The sequence below is a fragment of the Ixodes scapularis genome, unplaced genomic scaffold (genome assembly GCF_016920785.2).
Source record: "Ixodes scapularis isolate PalLabHiFi unplaced genomic scaffold, ASM1692078v2 PGA_scaffold5__190_contigs__length_132052651, whole genome shotgun sequence".
Lineage (NCBI taxonomy): Eukaryota > Metazoa > Arthropoda > Arachnida > Ixodida > Ixodidae > Ixodes > Ixodes scapularis.
Genome location: NW_024609880.1, coordinates 59,955,347 through 59,971,286, shown reverse-complemented (window position 1 = coordinate 59,971,286; position 15,940 = coordinate 59,955,347).

The window sequence follows — 15,940 nt, the reverse complement described above, 5'->3', positions numbered from 1 at the left end:
CCTTGCGCGCTCTTCATCCGGGGTGCTGACAAGTAGGTAGTTGGCCTTTGAAAATACGAGGATTCTGTCCCTTGAGTCAGATGTAAGCTGCGCCGCCTGAGTGATGCAGTCGGCTAATGTAGTGGGTGAGACGGTGCTGAGATTTAACCTACCTCTGGGGCGAAGCACTACTTTGACGTGGTCCTCCGGGATGCGTTCAGCCGGTGGAGCCCGATGCCTGGGTCGTCCTCGCGCCGGGGCCAGTCCGGTGCTGCTCTTTGTCGCTGAACTTGCGGTTGTCGAGGTCGCTGGCGATGGTGGTGGAGTCGAGGCGGGCTGGCTGGCCCCGTCTAGGACCCGCTGGCGCCTTCGGATGACCGTCCAGGACTCGTCGTATTGCTCTGGGGGGAGGTCTTCCCCGGCTAGAACAACCTCCATGGCCGATGTCGTTCCTAGGACCAACTGCTAAATCCTGCGGCTAGGCCTCCTCCTTCGAGAGAGCCGATCTCTCGACGGACGTGTCGCAGCGGGCCGACGAAGCGAGGCGATTAATATGCTAGGATCACGTTCAGCTCTCCAGGGTTTACGGAGCCCGGAGAAGACGACCGTTCTCGTCCGAGGTTCGCAGCAGTCTCTCCTTACCCTGGGAAAGAACAGACTGCGCGCGTTTCACGGAGCAGGGCGCCGCCGTATGTCTGAACAGCAGCCGTTTTAGCCCCACCGGGATTAACACGGAGGTGCACAGGAAGGAGGTTCGGCTGGCACTGGTGCCTAATCAGTGAAGAGACGAGCGCTGCATTGGTGTTCCGCTGGCAGTTGGTCTGTCCGCTTCTATTGCTGGTGCCTAACCGTTTAGGGTTAGACGTTCAAGCTATATTATATATTTAGTGTTAACAACTGGCAGTACTCAAACTGAGATATCCAAATCGCTAAATTGTAGCGGAACATTGCGATATTAATTCATATCCAACTGAGTTTCTTTTCATCAAACAGTTTTGATAGACGTTGCCTTTCGCGAGCTCTTTCCAGTACAGTCTGTTCTGAGAGCCTATTGGCTATAAATATAAAGGCTTATCAGAAAGGGGACTGGTGTATAGGACTACTATGAATAATTTCCTTCAAATTTTGCATGACGTGCTTTCTTTATTATCTTACATTAGCTATATTTAGGAGAATCACGAGGGCAGAAAAGATAGTGGGACAAGAAGATGGAAAAACTATAATGATTTTTTGTAAGCAAGACCAGCCAGCAGGGCTTGGTTTGTTTAAGATGATCGCTCCAGCCCCTGCGTCGTGGTCGTCTTCATCTTTCTCACAATATTAAAGCGACACTGACATGGTATTCATTCTCGCAAAGGTTTTTACTTGCACATGAAATATGAGAACACAGCTACCCAAAAACTCAATAGGCGGCTCACAATTAGTTAGTTTTTCTTTCAAAAACCGCCGATCAAGAACTGGCCGGCTTGAATCGCGCTCCCGCTCTACTTCGGTGTCGCGTGCTGTTTGAACAGAACCACCAAATCGAAGGCACATACTCTATATTAAAAGTAGAAAAAACTTACGATACTCATTTTCTGTGGCTTCTAAAATGCAGCAAATACGTTGATTGAATAAAAGTTGCAGAATGCGGGAAGCATATGCAATCCATAATTCTCAATATGGCGTCGCGTCACGGGATCGCGGGAGCCCCTCAAGAGTCGCGGGCTGGACGGCTGGATGAAGAACAATAAACAATGACGGCGGACGACGGGCGTGGGACATCTACTTCAAGAGCAGGAATGGGCAAAATACATGCAAATATGTATCGAAATACAAATACAAATAATTCGTCAAAAATGTATTTAATTACAAATCTAATTACATTCCCAAAAAAGCACTTAAGTACAAGATACAAACACAACCAAGTGTATTTGGTCTCCTCCAAATACTTTTTCAAATACATTGCTCTGAATTTGCGTCAGCGACTTCAGGGCACCTGCAACGGGTTTCTGGGTATCTCACTTTAATTTTGCATCGCACACTCGGGAGTTAAAGTGTGCGAGGCTCTAGTAACGTAATAGAAATATAATTAAAAAAAATGTAATCAGCTTGGACGTAATAGGTGAAACTAGTGCAGAGCTTGAAACAGCTTTTTTTTGTCGATTACATTTTGGTATAGACAAACAAAGAACCGATACGACCAACACGCGCAGCACTAGCTAGAGATTTTTTTATAGTTGCAACTCGCACCAGTTACGAAAATCTGGATGACCCGGGCATTAACAATCTTCGAGGCAAAAATATAGATGGAAATCTGGCTTGAAAGCACCACAAACTGTCACAGGCACTTATTTAGCCAGTCAGCCTGTGAACGTTGATTTCGTCACTATTCGATTTCGTCACAAAGTCACTAAATGATTGTGCTTGAGTGAGATACTCTGCATTCGGTGCAGAACGTAGTTTTCTTCCTGCTCTGGACAGTGACAATCAACTTGAGTGATGTATTTTCGCCCACAAATTTGTATTTAATTACAATTGTATTTAAATACTCACGTTTTAGTATTTAAATACACACCTCAAATACATTACCCAATTTGTAATTAAATACAAATGCAAAATACACAAAGTATGTGAAATACGTATTTCAAATACTTGTATTTGAAATACTGCTTATCCCTGTTCAGGAGTGCCGCGAATCTGTCTAAGTTCGACAGATAACTATTTTACCGACCAAAACAGTCTGTGCAAACCAACAAGCTGATTCGCACGAAGTCGTTGCCGAGTCCTCGCCCCTTCTCGTGGGTGACGTCGCCGAATCGTCGCCCCCTTCTCGTCGTACGAACACGAATCGGTAAGAGCTAGGAGCACGCGCAAACGTCAAGTACAAAGTGCGTATTTGGTCCTGAATATGCTTACCTACGATTTCTTTGCTTGGTGCGATTGTGGCTAATACGTGTTGCAGCCCTACTTGCAGCCTGGGGAGTGCGTTTGCAGAAAACATTGGACGCAAACTTTCTGCTCTACAGTCGACTGGCGCATTACTGCGAGGGAGGAGTTCCCCCTTCGCGTGACTTACAATTACAATGTTAAAATTGTCGTCAACGTCGCAAAAAAAAAAAAAAAAAAAACGGATGTTGAGTGTAGACATCAGCCTTCCGGAAACTTTCTCCTCCTCTATATTTCTCCCGCCCCTCTAGTGGACATGTCGCGCCATTACAGAGTGCGGGAAGCATATGCAATGCATAATTCTCAATATGGCGTCGTGTCGCGGGATCGCGGCACGACGCCATATTGAAAAAGCGCAACTGCTCGAAACCTTGGGTTTCGAGCAGTTGCGTTTTTTAGCTTTATTAAAATATACGTGACTCTCTAGCAAACTATTGACTTGGTAGATTTCTGAAACCATATTAAAAAGTCAAATTCTTTTTGAGGTGTTAGTATTCCTTTAGCACCATCTGGTCAAACGAAGATGGTGTGGCTTGTAAAGATAACGCGGACCCCTTGTGACGCGAAAAGCACTACAGTGCGTAGTAGTGCAATCGCCTAACCTGGATGTTCTAACAAATACAGGTATGATACCTGAATATAATACCTCGTTTTGTGTATTGTGTGGTGAATCCTGATTTACACAGTTTGGCTGTATTGTCATTAGAAACTGGAACTAATTTTTCAATGACTGAGGTTTCATTTTACATATGTCAATAATTTATTAATATCCTAGAAGTACCGGGCAAGGCCGTAGGCGAGAGGAGCATGGTAGGCCTAGGGGAAGGCAGCCGCAGGGTGTACCGCCGGTACGGCATGAACGGCGCTCACAGCAACTGGAGCAGCCTGGACGGCGTGAACGGCCACTGGGGCAGCCTTGACGACGACCGGGTGTGGGCCCTCGACGGCGGTGGAGAAGAATGGAGCGTCGGCTGGGGCCGAGGTCTTGGTGCCTGGTTCGTTGGTCTCGACGATCGGGTGAAAGCCGGTGGCGTCAGCCACGTACTTCACGAGACGGGTAACACCGAATGCATCGGTGTAGCTGTAGGAGCCGACCTTGTTGTTGAACTCATCTCCGGTCTCCTGACGGGTCATGCGGGTGCCGAACTCGTCGACATTGTCGAAGCCGAAGCTGTACGGCTGGGGTGGCTATTGTAAAAACAAAAGAAGAGAATGACGGCTCATCATAGGTGCATTTCTCTTGTATTGTTTGATAATTTTTCGCTGTATATTTTCACTGAGTCATACGAAGACTGCATGCCAAAGAGCTGCGAGATTAACTGAAAGTTATATTCCACGAGATGTCAATACTTCACCCCAAGATTGCATTGCCCTAAAGTGGTTGAAACAAACCTCAATTTACGCCAGCACATATGCCTCATGATTTTTACAAGATTGCTTAATTAGAAATTTTTCACTACTAGCTATTTTATAAACTTTTCTACCCTTGGGAATAATTTACTCACACTCCATCTCACAGCTTGAGAGACTTAGTGCAAACAAAATAAATAAAATCTTGAAATACCGCGAATATATTCGCCTTTAACCTTATAATGTACAGTTCGGCGTGTGGACTCAATATTGTTGTTGACTTACGAATACTTTAACTGGGGCTGACTGAGGGCTGTGAATTGTGTTTTATATTACTGCAAGTGAAGTTAACAGTAAATTGATTTAGCATGTTCGTTCAGTATAATTTACATTAACAAAGTTGTCGCGTTTACGCAACTAAAACATTGCGGAGTCATTTCTACACAAGGTGAAGTGTAGGCGCTATCTTGTAATTAAGATACAAAATTTAGTCTCTAAAGTAATTTGTCGTTTCTGTACACCATTCAGTTATTTCTATACAGTATCTACTCATTTGTATACTCACATGCTCGACAACAACCCCGCAGGCAACAAAGGCAAAAAGACAGCAGACTAGAACCTGGAAAAAAAATCAGGGCACTGTTAATTTGTTCACGATAACGGTACAACCTATTTGGCTCCATCACTGCTCTATAGCATCGACCAAGTAAGAAAGTTTATAGCACCTTAGAAAACATAATGGATGATTTTTCTTTGCTTTGAAGTCGCAATGATGGTTCGCTGGGAGATTGTTGCGACTTAAATACCCCCACATCACATTCCAAGCAGTGTAATGATAATTCCTTCACTCCTTTAAACCAATCACCTTTATTGAAAATAAGACACTCCTTCTATGTTGATTCCAGTAAATTCCCGAGCACACGAACGATGTGCGGGTCATTACACTGACTGTCGGCACGCGAAAGCATGCCGCCAGTCAGTGCAATGACGTTCCCAATGACATTGCAAAGATCAACTAGATTGTATGTAAATATAAGGAAGGTAACATACGCGTGATTTATCGAGAAGGTTTCCTGTCTCTTGCTTTTTTGATGGACATGCGTGAGTATATTAGCGAGATTATGGCCAGACTGGTTTTAAAATTTGTATGGAAGAGCATAGAAGCCGACAAAAAGTTCGAGTGTTTCTTTTGTATTAGGAAGCACAAGCAAGGAACAACAATATTTATTATGGTCAATGAAACGGAAGATGCACATTTGCATAAGAGGACCTGTTCTACTGGTTTGCGAAAGGTTCGCACAAAAACTCTATTTCATAATTTCTCAATGCTTCGGCACGTTTGTTTGAGCGGGTTTGAAGTATTTTTTTTAAGAGTTTGCCTCCGCTTGTTAGGAACTCGAATGAAATTATCTTGCTTCCGCATACCCTCACGATCACATACCCTTTCCTCCACCAGGGATGCGTTTTATATGCAAGGGTCGTCTCCTGCTTCGAATGATATCTAAACGATTCAGACGTATAGATGAACCCTATGACGTCTGATATTAACCAAACATAAGAAAGAAGTCACTCATATGTATTATGATGTGGTCTCAATACTTGCAAAGACAAATCAAGACGAATATACTCTATACTTGTTATCACCAATGTATATATAAACTTTGTAATGACGGAAATCATAAAGACTTTCAATGAGATATTAACTAGGCTAATTTACTTATAGTTGAGCGTTTGCAGAACGCCAGCATAATTTCAGTGCACAGAAAAGGAAACAGTAGACCATGCACGAAACGGCTCGTTGAATTTCACTCGCACGTGCAGAAAGACTAAACGCAAAGTGGCAGAGGGTACTTAAGCTTACTGGTGAGTGGTTATTTTATCTTGAATTTTTCCTGTATTTTATTCAGCATAATTAGCAAAGCAAGCAATGTATTGCATTTTATCTCACGGTATATAACCATAATTTTATCTACATAGATTTCATGTCCCAAGAGAACACCATATTGCCACAGACAAATGAGCCCGAATATACGTATAAGAAATATACGTTTCTTTTGCATTTCATGCATTGTTGCTCAAAGAAGCCTTTGCAAATGCAATCAAGAGAGCGAGGGAGTCTTACGCAAGACTCTATAGCTTAGCCCAAGTTCGTGAAGAACTTGAAAAAGCGGTGCTTAAAAAAACGACTCTGGCACCTTATTAAAAAAAAAGTTTGAGATATAGTTACATTCACTAACTTTAGGCTGGAAATTTCAAATTGCCTAGCAATCTTGTTCACGCACAAGATTAAATATTGTCCAGGTCATTTAACCCCATACAACTAAGGGCTATATTGGAATTGAACGGATTGCGTCTAAAAGGTTTTATCTGTTATTGCGATGCAAAAATAGATTTTGCAAAATAGTTTTGCTATAATTTTTTAGTTTCTGTGACACCGTAAAGTTTGCGAAAATGGACAATTTTTAGAAGGTTTCAAGCGAAACAGTGAAATAAACGCAGTTTTAGTAAGGAAATATATTATTCTAAATCATGCAATAGGTTTTGTCACGTATTTCCGAGTGTTTTTAAGGGCTCTGATACGTAAAAAAATATATCTTGAAAAGCTAATATATTTCTATTATTTTCAAAGCCCGCTACCATATTAATCTTTAACACTAATGTGTGTTGGCAAAAAGGGAAGCAAAATATAATTATAAGATATGTTGATAAAAAAACTAATTACTCTCGTTTCCAAAATAAATTAACAACAGTGAGCATATAGCAAAAAAAAATCAGTTAAAAAACTGATACGCTGGTAGGCCTAAATATATAAACTCAACGGTTATGGATAGTACTGATTCCACACAACGAAAAGAGCAAATATTTTTTTAACGAAATCTTTTTTTTTTTTTATTTGAAACTGTAAATATTAAAAGTAATGTTCAGTTTTTAAGGCGCAAACCAAAAGATGCTTGCTGTAAAATACATGCTTTCCGGCTATGTATATAGCTTCTAAAAGAACACACGAATAATGTTTAAAAAAATTCTTCTGAACACAAACAAAAGTAAATAGTTTTTGAATTTGGTCCTTTAACAGTATTGAAAATATAGCAAAACACTCACTTTTCAAAACGAAAAGTGAGAAGGGGTAAATCTCAAAATTCATTTTGTAAGGTCGTATGTACCGCGTGACTATAACTGTAATCGAGCTAGTTTAATATATAAAAGTTTTGAAAACAAAACATAAAAATTGTGGTCGCAATGTCTGCGCCCTACATGGTTATTCTTTCTTCAATATTGACCCGCACCAACACGCTCTCGGTCGATTAATAATAAAATAGTTTACTAAGAACTTGCTGAAAACAAAATTCGGCATTAAAATTCTGGAGTTTACCTCTTGCCCATTATTAAAAAAAGTTTTATTTTGATAAAAGTCTATGAGGTTAAGGTAAACGGGGACTAGAGCGGCCCATTACACTTTGTGTTGTTTCTTTCATTTATTAACGGCAGGAAATTATAACAAAGGTTGCCTTAAGAATACCTTGAAACTCTTGGGCAAGATTTGCAACTCGTTCAAAGGATTTATAAAGTTTCCACAGAAACCCCACACCCAAAAAGTGTACGCGCGCCGGCGTGAGACTGCTCATTAGAAGATGCAGATGGCAGCACTGCAGCCTGCTGTCGTCGTCTGCTTTTTATATCTTATAACTGTTGTTAACCAGTTAAGATCGGCAGGGAGGAAGTTAAAGATGCAGTGCAACGATTTTCAGACTTTCGCCTATTAACTGCGGAAATTAATCTGCGTCACCTATGGAATGAAAAACCGAAAGCCGCATTTCGAAGGTCGAAGTGCCTCTCAACTCTTTACGCCGACTTTCGAGTGACGTCTCTGGGGGTTCACGTGGTTTCCCCTTGGGCCCTCTCTTCAGAGACCCCAGCCGCTTCCTCCGCGATTGCCGACTTTCAAAGGATTAGCCTCGTCGAAGGTCGTGGCGAACGATGGACACAAAGGACGGTTCGCCACGGGGCTGACGGCGAGTGTAGCAGCGGAGGGGGACAGCGTTTGTTGACTTCCGCGTATCACACGGAGACGCCGTAATTTTAGTTCCCGTAGCCGCCACTGGCGGCTGCAGATCGGCAAATAATTCGTTTTTTGCCATATGATTAGCAGCAGAAGAGCCGTCTTCTGGGGAAAGGTGACGCGTTTTTCGTCACTTGGGCTCGTATAAACAATATAAAAAATGCAAACTGGCAATGCTTTCAACATTAAAACCGTTGCACTGCCCCTTTATGTTGTCGCTCCTCTAGCGCGAGCCTCCTGCCTTTTATAGTGCTTCGGCATATTGTGCACCTCGAGCCCGCGGGCGCAGACAAAGCACGGAGGAAGGCATGCAGGGCATGCTAGAAGTTGGACATTTGAAGGACACGCCCGATTGTTCACATTTTGTCAGTTGCTATAGCTGGTGTCGTCTGCTTTGTAGGCAAATAACAATGTCTGCGTAGATGCGGAATAATGCGCCTCTCTGCCCCAGTGGGGGGCGCAAGGCGATGACAAACGAAATCGTAAGTGTTTTTTTTGTTGTTTTTTTTCAAAATTGAAAACAACAAGTACTATTTTTTTTCGAAACCTTGCTTCTTCTTTTTGCATTCAATACTATGTACAACCGTGGAGTATGTATTTGAAAGTGAGCATCCCCTTTTCTTACAGAGTATTGGGCAGCCTGTTGGAAGCTGGAAATGTACAAGAAAATGAAAAACGTTTACAATGCTCAGTAGTGCCGAATTAGAGCGCAGCTCTTGAGCAGGAGTAGAAAGGTGGGGAGTGGAGGGTCACCTGACGTCACACGTGACGTTAAGGCTGACGTCTGATATAACGTCACGTGTTAGTCGCGAGGGTAAACTTTTCCGCTAAATTTGACGGGAAAACTTCCCCGCTATATTTAGCGGAAAAATTTTCCCGGGTTGAGTGGCGCACGTGTGACGTCACGAGGGCAAAATTGTCTCGCTAAACTTAGCCGAAATATTTCACGCCAAATTTAGCGGAAAATATTGCCCTCATGACGTCACACGTGACGGCACGTGTGACGTCATTATGGGAAACGTTCGATAATGAAACGCGCGGTACGCCGACGGCGACGCCACTCAAGCCGGAAACAAGCGCCTAAAACCGGCTCTTTAAAAAAAAAGGTTCGCTTTATGCAACAAAACAAAAATATCAAAGCTTTTAAACCTTTGTTTGTGTTCTTAGTTACTTACCCCGTATAACTGTAAATCATGTATTTCTAGACCAAACACATTTTGTTTTTTGTTTTCAAAACTGATCATTTTGCTATTTTCTCAATACTGGTAATAGAGGATAATAACAATAAAAATATTTCTTTGCTTCTAAAAAGTAAAGCGTTTTTTAACATTTTGCCCGTTAGGTGTGTTGTTTCTAAGCTATTCATTAACGCTAAGTATATATTGTAGGCCGGCAAAGATTAAGGGTTTTATATTTGTTTGTTAAAAACTAAGTATTCTTTATAATTTCAATATTGTATTTCTTTAGAAAACCGTATATTATTCAAGATATTTTTTGATGTAACTGCTTCCTTAATACTCACACCCACGAGCTTTAAGTTTTGTAGTAAAAGCGTGTTTTGAAAAAAAAGAAAAAAGTTTTTAAACCTTTTTTTAAAAAAGTCTAAAAACTTTTTTTAGTTAAAAACAAAGGTTTTTAGAGCTGCGCTCTAAAAAGCAAGGTTTTTAGAGCGCAGCTCTTAGGCGCCCGTTTCCGGATTGAGCGGCGGCGCCGCTGCCGTCGGCGTAACCGTGAGGTCACGTGACCCCCCAAGTCACTTGACCCCCCACGCCACATGACCCCCGGGGGTCACGTGACCTCCTGAGTTCACGTGATCCCACCTGAGGCCACATGACCACCCTGAGGTAATGTGACCACCTGAGGTCACGTGACCCCATTAGGTCACGTGACCCCAAGGTCACGTGACCCCCCTGACGTCACATGACCCCCCTGAAACCACGTGACTTCAAGGATTCACCTATCCCTCAGTACGCTTCCATCCTCCTCCTCAAGAGCTGCGCTCTAACCGACGTTACTGGGAATTGTAAACGGCTTTCACTTTTGTTTCATTTTGTACAAGAAATGGGCGGGTGTTTGGGATAGCCTGCGAAACAATAAGGTTTGCTTTTACATAGAGCGTGATATTAATCTAAAAGAAGAAATGAATGTTCGAAATACCAACTGATATTTGCGAAACTTTCGGGTCACACAAACATAATTTACGCAATTTTTTGTAACAAGGGGTTATTTACCACGAGTAACTCGAAAGTATAGTCTCCGGAAAAGCATTACTATAAAAAATCGACAACTTACATTTTCTTTAAAGTCCTATATTCTCTCAAATGCAAGATTTAAGGAGTTATATTTTATATATTTTTGAGGAAAATTAGCAGTGGTTCTGGGGAGTGAAGAACTTATATTTATGTCAATTCACTCGCTAAATATAGCAGCAAATATAAATGGGTGTATAGGTCACATGATGTCAGGTCAGGTGATGTAAACTTCCACGCATGGGCGTACCAACGGGGGGGGGGGGGGGAGGGGGCAAGAGGGGCGCATGCCCCTCCGATTCTCAGAGGGGGGGGGGGCAAGGCATGTGTTCCCCCCCCCCCCTGAAACAGCCGGCACTGGCCAGGGCAAAGAGTGGCCGGCGGCGCCTAAGGCATACAGAGGGCACCGCCCCCCGGCCCTGGGAGGGGGTGGGCCTTGTTTATCCCCCCCCCCCCCACACACTCGAAAACAACTTGGTACGCCACTGCTTCCACGTTAAAGTTCAAGGGGGAAACTGATTTAATATAGAGGTCACGAGATCTCACGTCAAGGGACCTATACAGAAAATCAATTGGATTTCATGTGACATAAATGCACGTGACAATATTTTCCTTGCCAAGCTTAGCTGGGAAACTGAATTAGTGCATAGGTCCCGTTACGTGAGGCACGGTGAAATATGTATTCCCACTAAATTTAAAGAGGTAAATCGGAAAGGTGCGTAGGCCAAGGGTACCCGTCGTCAAATGACCTATATATCAATTATATAGACTACAGCTTGATGCGATGTAGGATAGACTACAGCTTGATGTGAAGAGGGATAGGGGAGAATATTTAATTGCTAACCGTGTCCTAGAGGCCGTTTCATTGAATATTGCGCAATGAAACATTGGTGGCTTGAATAGTATAATACTGGCGTCCATTTTTATTCTTGTCGTCCGTTTATTTTTTTTTTTTATCAGAATTGCAATAGCGCTTGCGGTCGCTTTCGAAACCATGCGCTTTACAATAACTTACAAGTTGAAGTATCGCAACCAAGCACCGGTATACAACTGTGAAGATCCAACCGAAAATTAGTAAATATTTGGAGCATTACCAATTCCCTCGGGGAGTGTTTTCAAAGTACGAGTTTTTAAAATGGTTAAGTCAAAAATATTGTTTGATGAAAATATATTTGTGATACAATTATAATCATTTCCTGTCTCGATCTTTAAAAAAAGACGTATGGAACTATTTTCGTGTGCAATAGCTTATAAATATGTGTCATATGACCTCCACTTCTTACCTACTCATCATGCCAAAGAAGTGCCTAACTTTGCCAAAATATGGAAATCTTAAGGGCCCAATTTAAACGTATTAATGTTTTGTTACAAGGGGTTACTTATGTTCGAAGTTGTATTCCATGACCCGAACAAGCCAGGGAAAGCCGAGTCAGTCTTTTCTCAAGTTCGCCACAGGCTTGTCGATGTGCTATACATATGCCGAGGACACCTTCGGACAACCAAACCCCGATCGATGAGTCCTAGTTCTGTCATTTTGCTTAAAAACTGATGCACAAATAAGCCAGGTGATACCCCGAAACCAGACAGTAAAGACTACTCTAGCACTTGTTCGGCGACTTAGAGGTAAGATACACTGATTCTGACCAAGGAACTTTTAATTTATTTATGCCTTGGCTTTTTTCTAATTTCAAGGCCCTGAAACACTTGACGGAGAACATATTTTCGTCTAAAAAGAGCAGCGGTATTTGGGTTCCCGTGTCCGTTGTTCGTGCGCATGTAAAAAGAGAGCGGCAGTGAATGAAGTGAAAAGAACCACGGAGAAATAATTTGTTGTAGCATTCAGTGTACGCGAACAGCTAAGATTAGGATTACTCCCTCTCCTTTTATTCATATATGCCAATAGTATGGCACATTTATAATTGATTGGTTGATTGAACATGTTTTATGAAAGAAAGAAAGTAAAGCGCGGACGACTCTGTCTAATCAATTGTCGACTGATATCGGATTTTAGATTTTTACATTTTAGTCAATTCTTTCTGTCTTCACATTAGTCTGTTATGAATAATAAATTAACTCAATGATGCTTAAACGTTTCTTAATTTTTCTGGTGCCAAGTACATTTAAAAATACTATAGTGGCTTATCTCAAGTATAATTATGAAATCAGAAGAATAAAATAAACTTTTGTGCGTGAATTATATTGCCGATCTCAGCAATATTTCGATGGTCTATTGGTTTTAAGGTATGCTCTACATTGCGCACCGAGTCTTCGTTGTTGGATGCAAGCTGGGAAAAAAAGAAACATGAATCACGAAGACGTATTGGCTCATCTAATAAATATTTATTATATTCCTTAAAGTGTTTATCAAGACCATAGGCTAGAGGAGCGTTGTGGGCATATGCGGAGGCAGTGGCAGGGCGCACCAATGGGGCGGCATGAACGGCGAGCCCGTCAACTGGAGCGGTCTGCACGGCGTGGAGGGCCACAAAGGCAGCCTTGACGACGGTCGGGTGCGGGCCCTCGACGGCGGCGGAGAAGGACGGAGCGTCGGCTGGGGCCGCGATCTTGGTGCCGGGCTCGTTGGTCTCGACGGTCGAGTAGACCCCAGTGGCGTCGGCCACGTACTTCACCACGCGGCTCACCCCAAAGGCATCGACGTAGCTGCAGTAGCCGACCTCGTTTTTAAGCTCAGCTCCGGTCTCTTGACGGGCCTTGACAGTCATGCTCACCCCAAAGCTGTACGGTTAAAGTTTAACCTGTAAAAGATTAAAAAAAGAAGTAATTCTAAAGTTCTGTGTGTCAAGGACAAAATATAGCGTGCATAACTACTCAGTAAAAACTGTCATATTTCTGCGTTCTGTAGATCTCATTATTGTTTATCGTAGGCAAACGATCAACGTGCTTGAAAAGTACTTCTACTTACTGTGCATTGAATGTTATCTAGCCCTGTGATAATGCTTTATCTGGGTTATCATTTGACAAAACTTTCGTCGGAGGAGGTAATTTATACTCTCAATTCAAGGCGTGCGGTTGATTCATATATGTTACATGTGGTATTTATGTAAGCTCTGGCTTCCCTTACTCAGTTGATTATTTTCTTGTTATCCAAATTGGTGGGACGTGTCACATTTTTCATTTTCTTTTCTTGTATACCCGTACGCTCTTATAACTCTCCTAAAAGTATAAAACAATACATAAATAAATTAAAAGGGCCCTGTTTGAAGAGTTGTTTTTTTTGTCTCTAGAGATGAGACTGCAGAGATGAGGTCAAACACATTCTGAACAATCACTGCCTGACGTTTGAGCTCTTTTGTGAAGTTATGACAGTTCTGCAGCACTTTTGTTTCGTGAAGAATTTCAGCCAGACACATGTATATGGAAATATGGGGGACACTTAAGGCTTCGACTTTAAGAGTAGAACGCGATAGATTTATCGGGCCCAGTTCGCAAAGTATTCTCATATAAACCCGTGCTCTTTCCCAAGCCGTCCAAGCATGTGTGCGTGGTCTAGTTGCTAGAGTACCGTCATATGTTATCAGGTGTGACGTCATGTCACGTGACGCGTGACGGACCTTTTGGCTGTGACGTCAAGACCCTATTGGCCCACAAAATTTAGCAGGCAATTTCCGCTAAACTTAAGGTCAATATCTTCCTCTCTATTTGTATATGATTCCATAATATATGCACTGAGTTTTATACATTGAACTCCTACACTTTAAGAAAAAAGGGAGCGCGACATGGTCCCTCAGGGGACCAACTGCGCTGCCACAACCATTATCCCCTTGGATTCTAACGGAGAAGGGAGCAACCTTTGCGCACCTCCCGTTAGTCTCTAAAAGTTGAAACCCCAGGACAAACTTTTGCACATTTGCATTTAGGCCACTGGGACTAACTTTTGCGCCGTTCCCTTAATTATTATTAAATTGTACCCTTACTAATGCATGTGGTGCGCGTAAATGTCGAAATTTGTAAAAATATGCTTTCGCTGGGGTAGATCAGGACAGTGGCCAGGCTCATTGCATTCCCATATGGCCAGAGCTTATTTAACATTTGCACACGTATTATACATTTTAACATAGACAAGGAATGAAAACACAGATGACACACGCACAACACACACGCGATTCCACACTTATTCAATCGCCACCCCCAACGGCCACCCCTGCTCCTTTTATACTCATAATTTGAAAGGACTCGTTTAGTCAGTGACCATCTCAACTGTGAACGATGTTACATCTATGGTGCTGGTTTCGTACCAATGTTTTTCTCCAATATTGTTGCTTAACTCTCCAAGGAGTGTACCTTTTACTAAGAAGGAACGATACACGCAGTAATTATTTGTAACAGTATCTAAAACAGCGTCCCCATAGGCTCCCAGCAGCCATTTTTTCGCTTCCCGGCATAGACAGCCTCTCTTTGCGCATGCGCGTCTCCATGGCAACCGCATCGTCTCTTTCGAAAAAAAAACACATATTTTAAAAACACAAAAAGTAAATAAATAAAATAAACCTTTTCATGTTTTTGGAACCGTTTCTACCACGCGTTACGTGGATTTTCATCCCAGTTAAACAAAAAAGTAAATATAAACGCTTTCAATGCTCGTTCCAAAGAATGCAGAGGGGAAGGACGCCAGGACAGTGATCAAAAGCCGCATGGCCAGTACATCAACAATGGCGGCGCTCGAGTAACCGCTACTTCCACGACGTGCTGAAAACGAGGCTGCGATCGTTATAAAGTCAGCTCCAACACTTAAACATGACCACTCCTGCAATTTTTGATACTGCGATGTTCTGTGGATACCTTCCCTCGCGTTCCGAAACAGTAAGTACGTCGCCTACGCTGGCCATCGGCAATGCAACAGAAGCCGCCATCTGGTCCACGCGTTTGGACAGATGCACCCTACCTTCAGGAGAAGTAATGGCTGATTTTACTCTTGCGCGCCTCTTGGTTAGTCCCGGTCGAGTGCAGTTCGTCCTCAACATTTGCACACGGTACCTAGCTCGATCCACATGGCCTCTTCGGGGAGCGAATGGGAGTTCAGAGGACCAAATGCTCTGTTAGTTTTTTGAGACCACCTTTTTGTCTTAGAGTGTACTCATTAATGCCAGTCCCCGCATTTCGGGAAAGTCTTTTAGGGAGGACAGGGAGAGGGGGGAGGGAAGTTGGCATTTATTCTTATGGCACCGCGTTGTTTGGTGCTTCGTAGTATGGTACTAACGTAGCTGTCAGATGCAGATTAAAACTAGGTTGAATACGAAATTTAATTTCTTGATGAGGTTCCTAAGTCAGTGCAAGGTACACTAAGTACGAGCTTTTGTGTCTATTGAATAAAATGTGCATGTCCTTCCTTCAACCTGTGGTGCAGAGAACATCG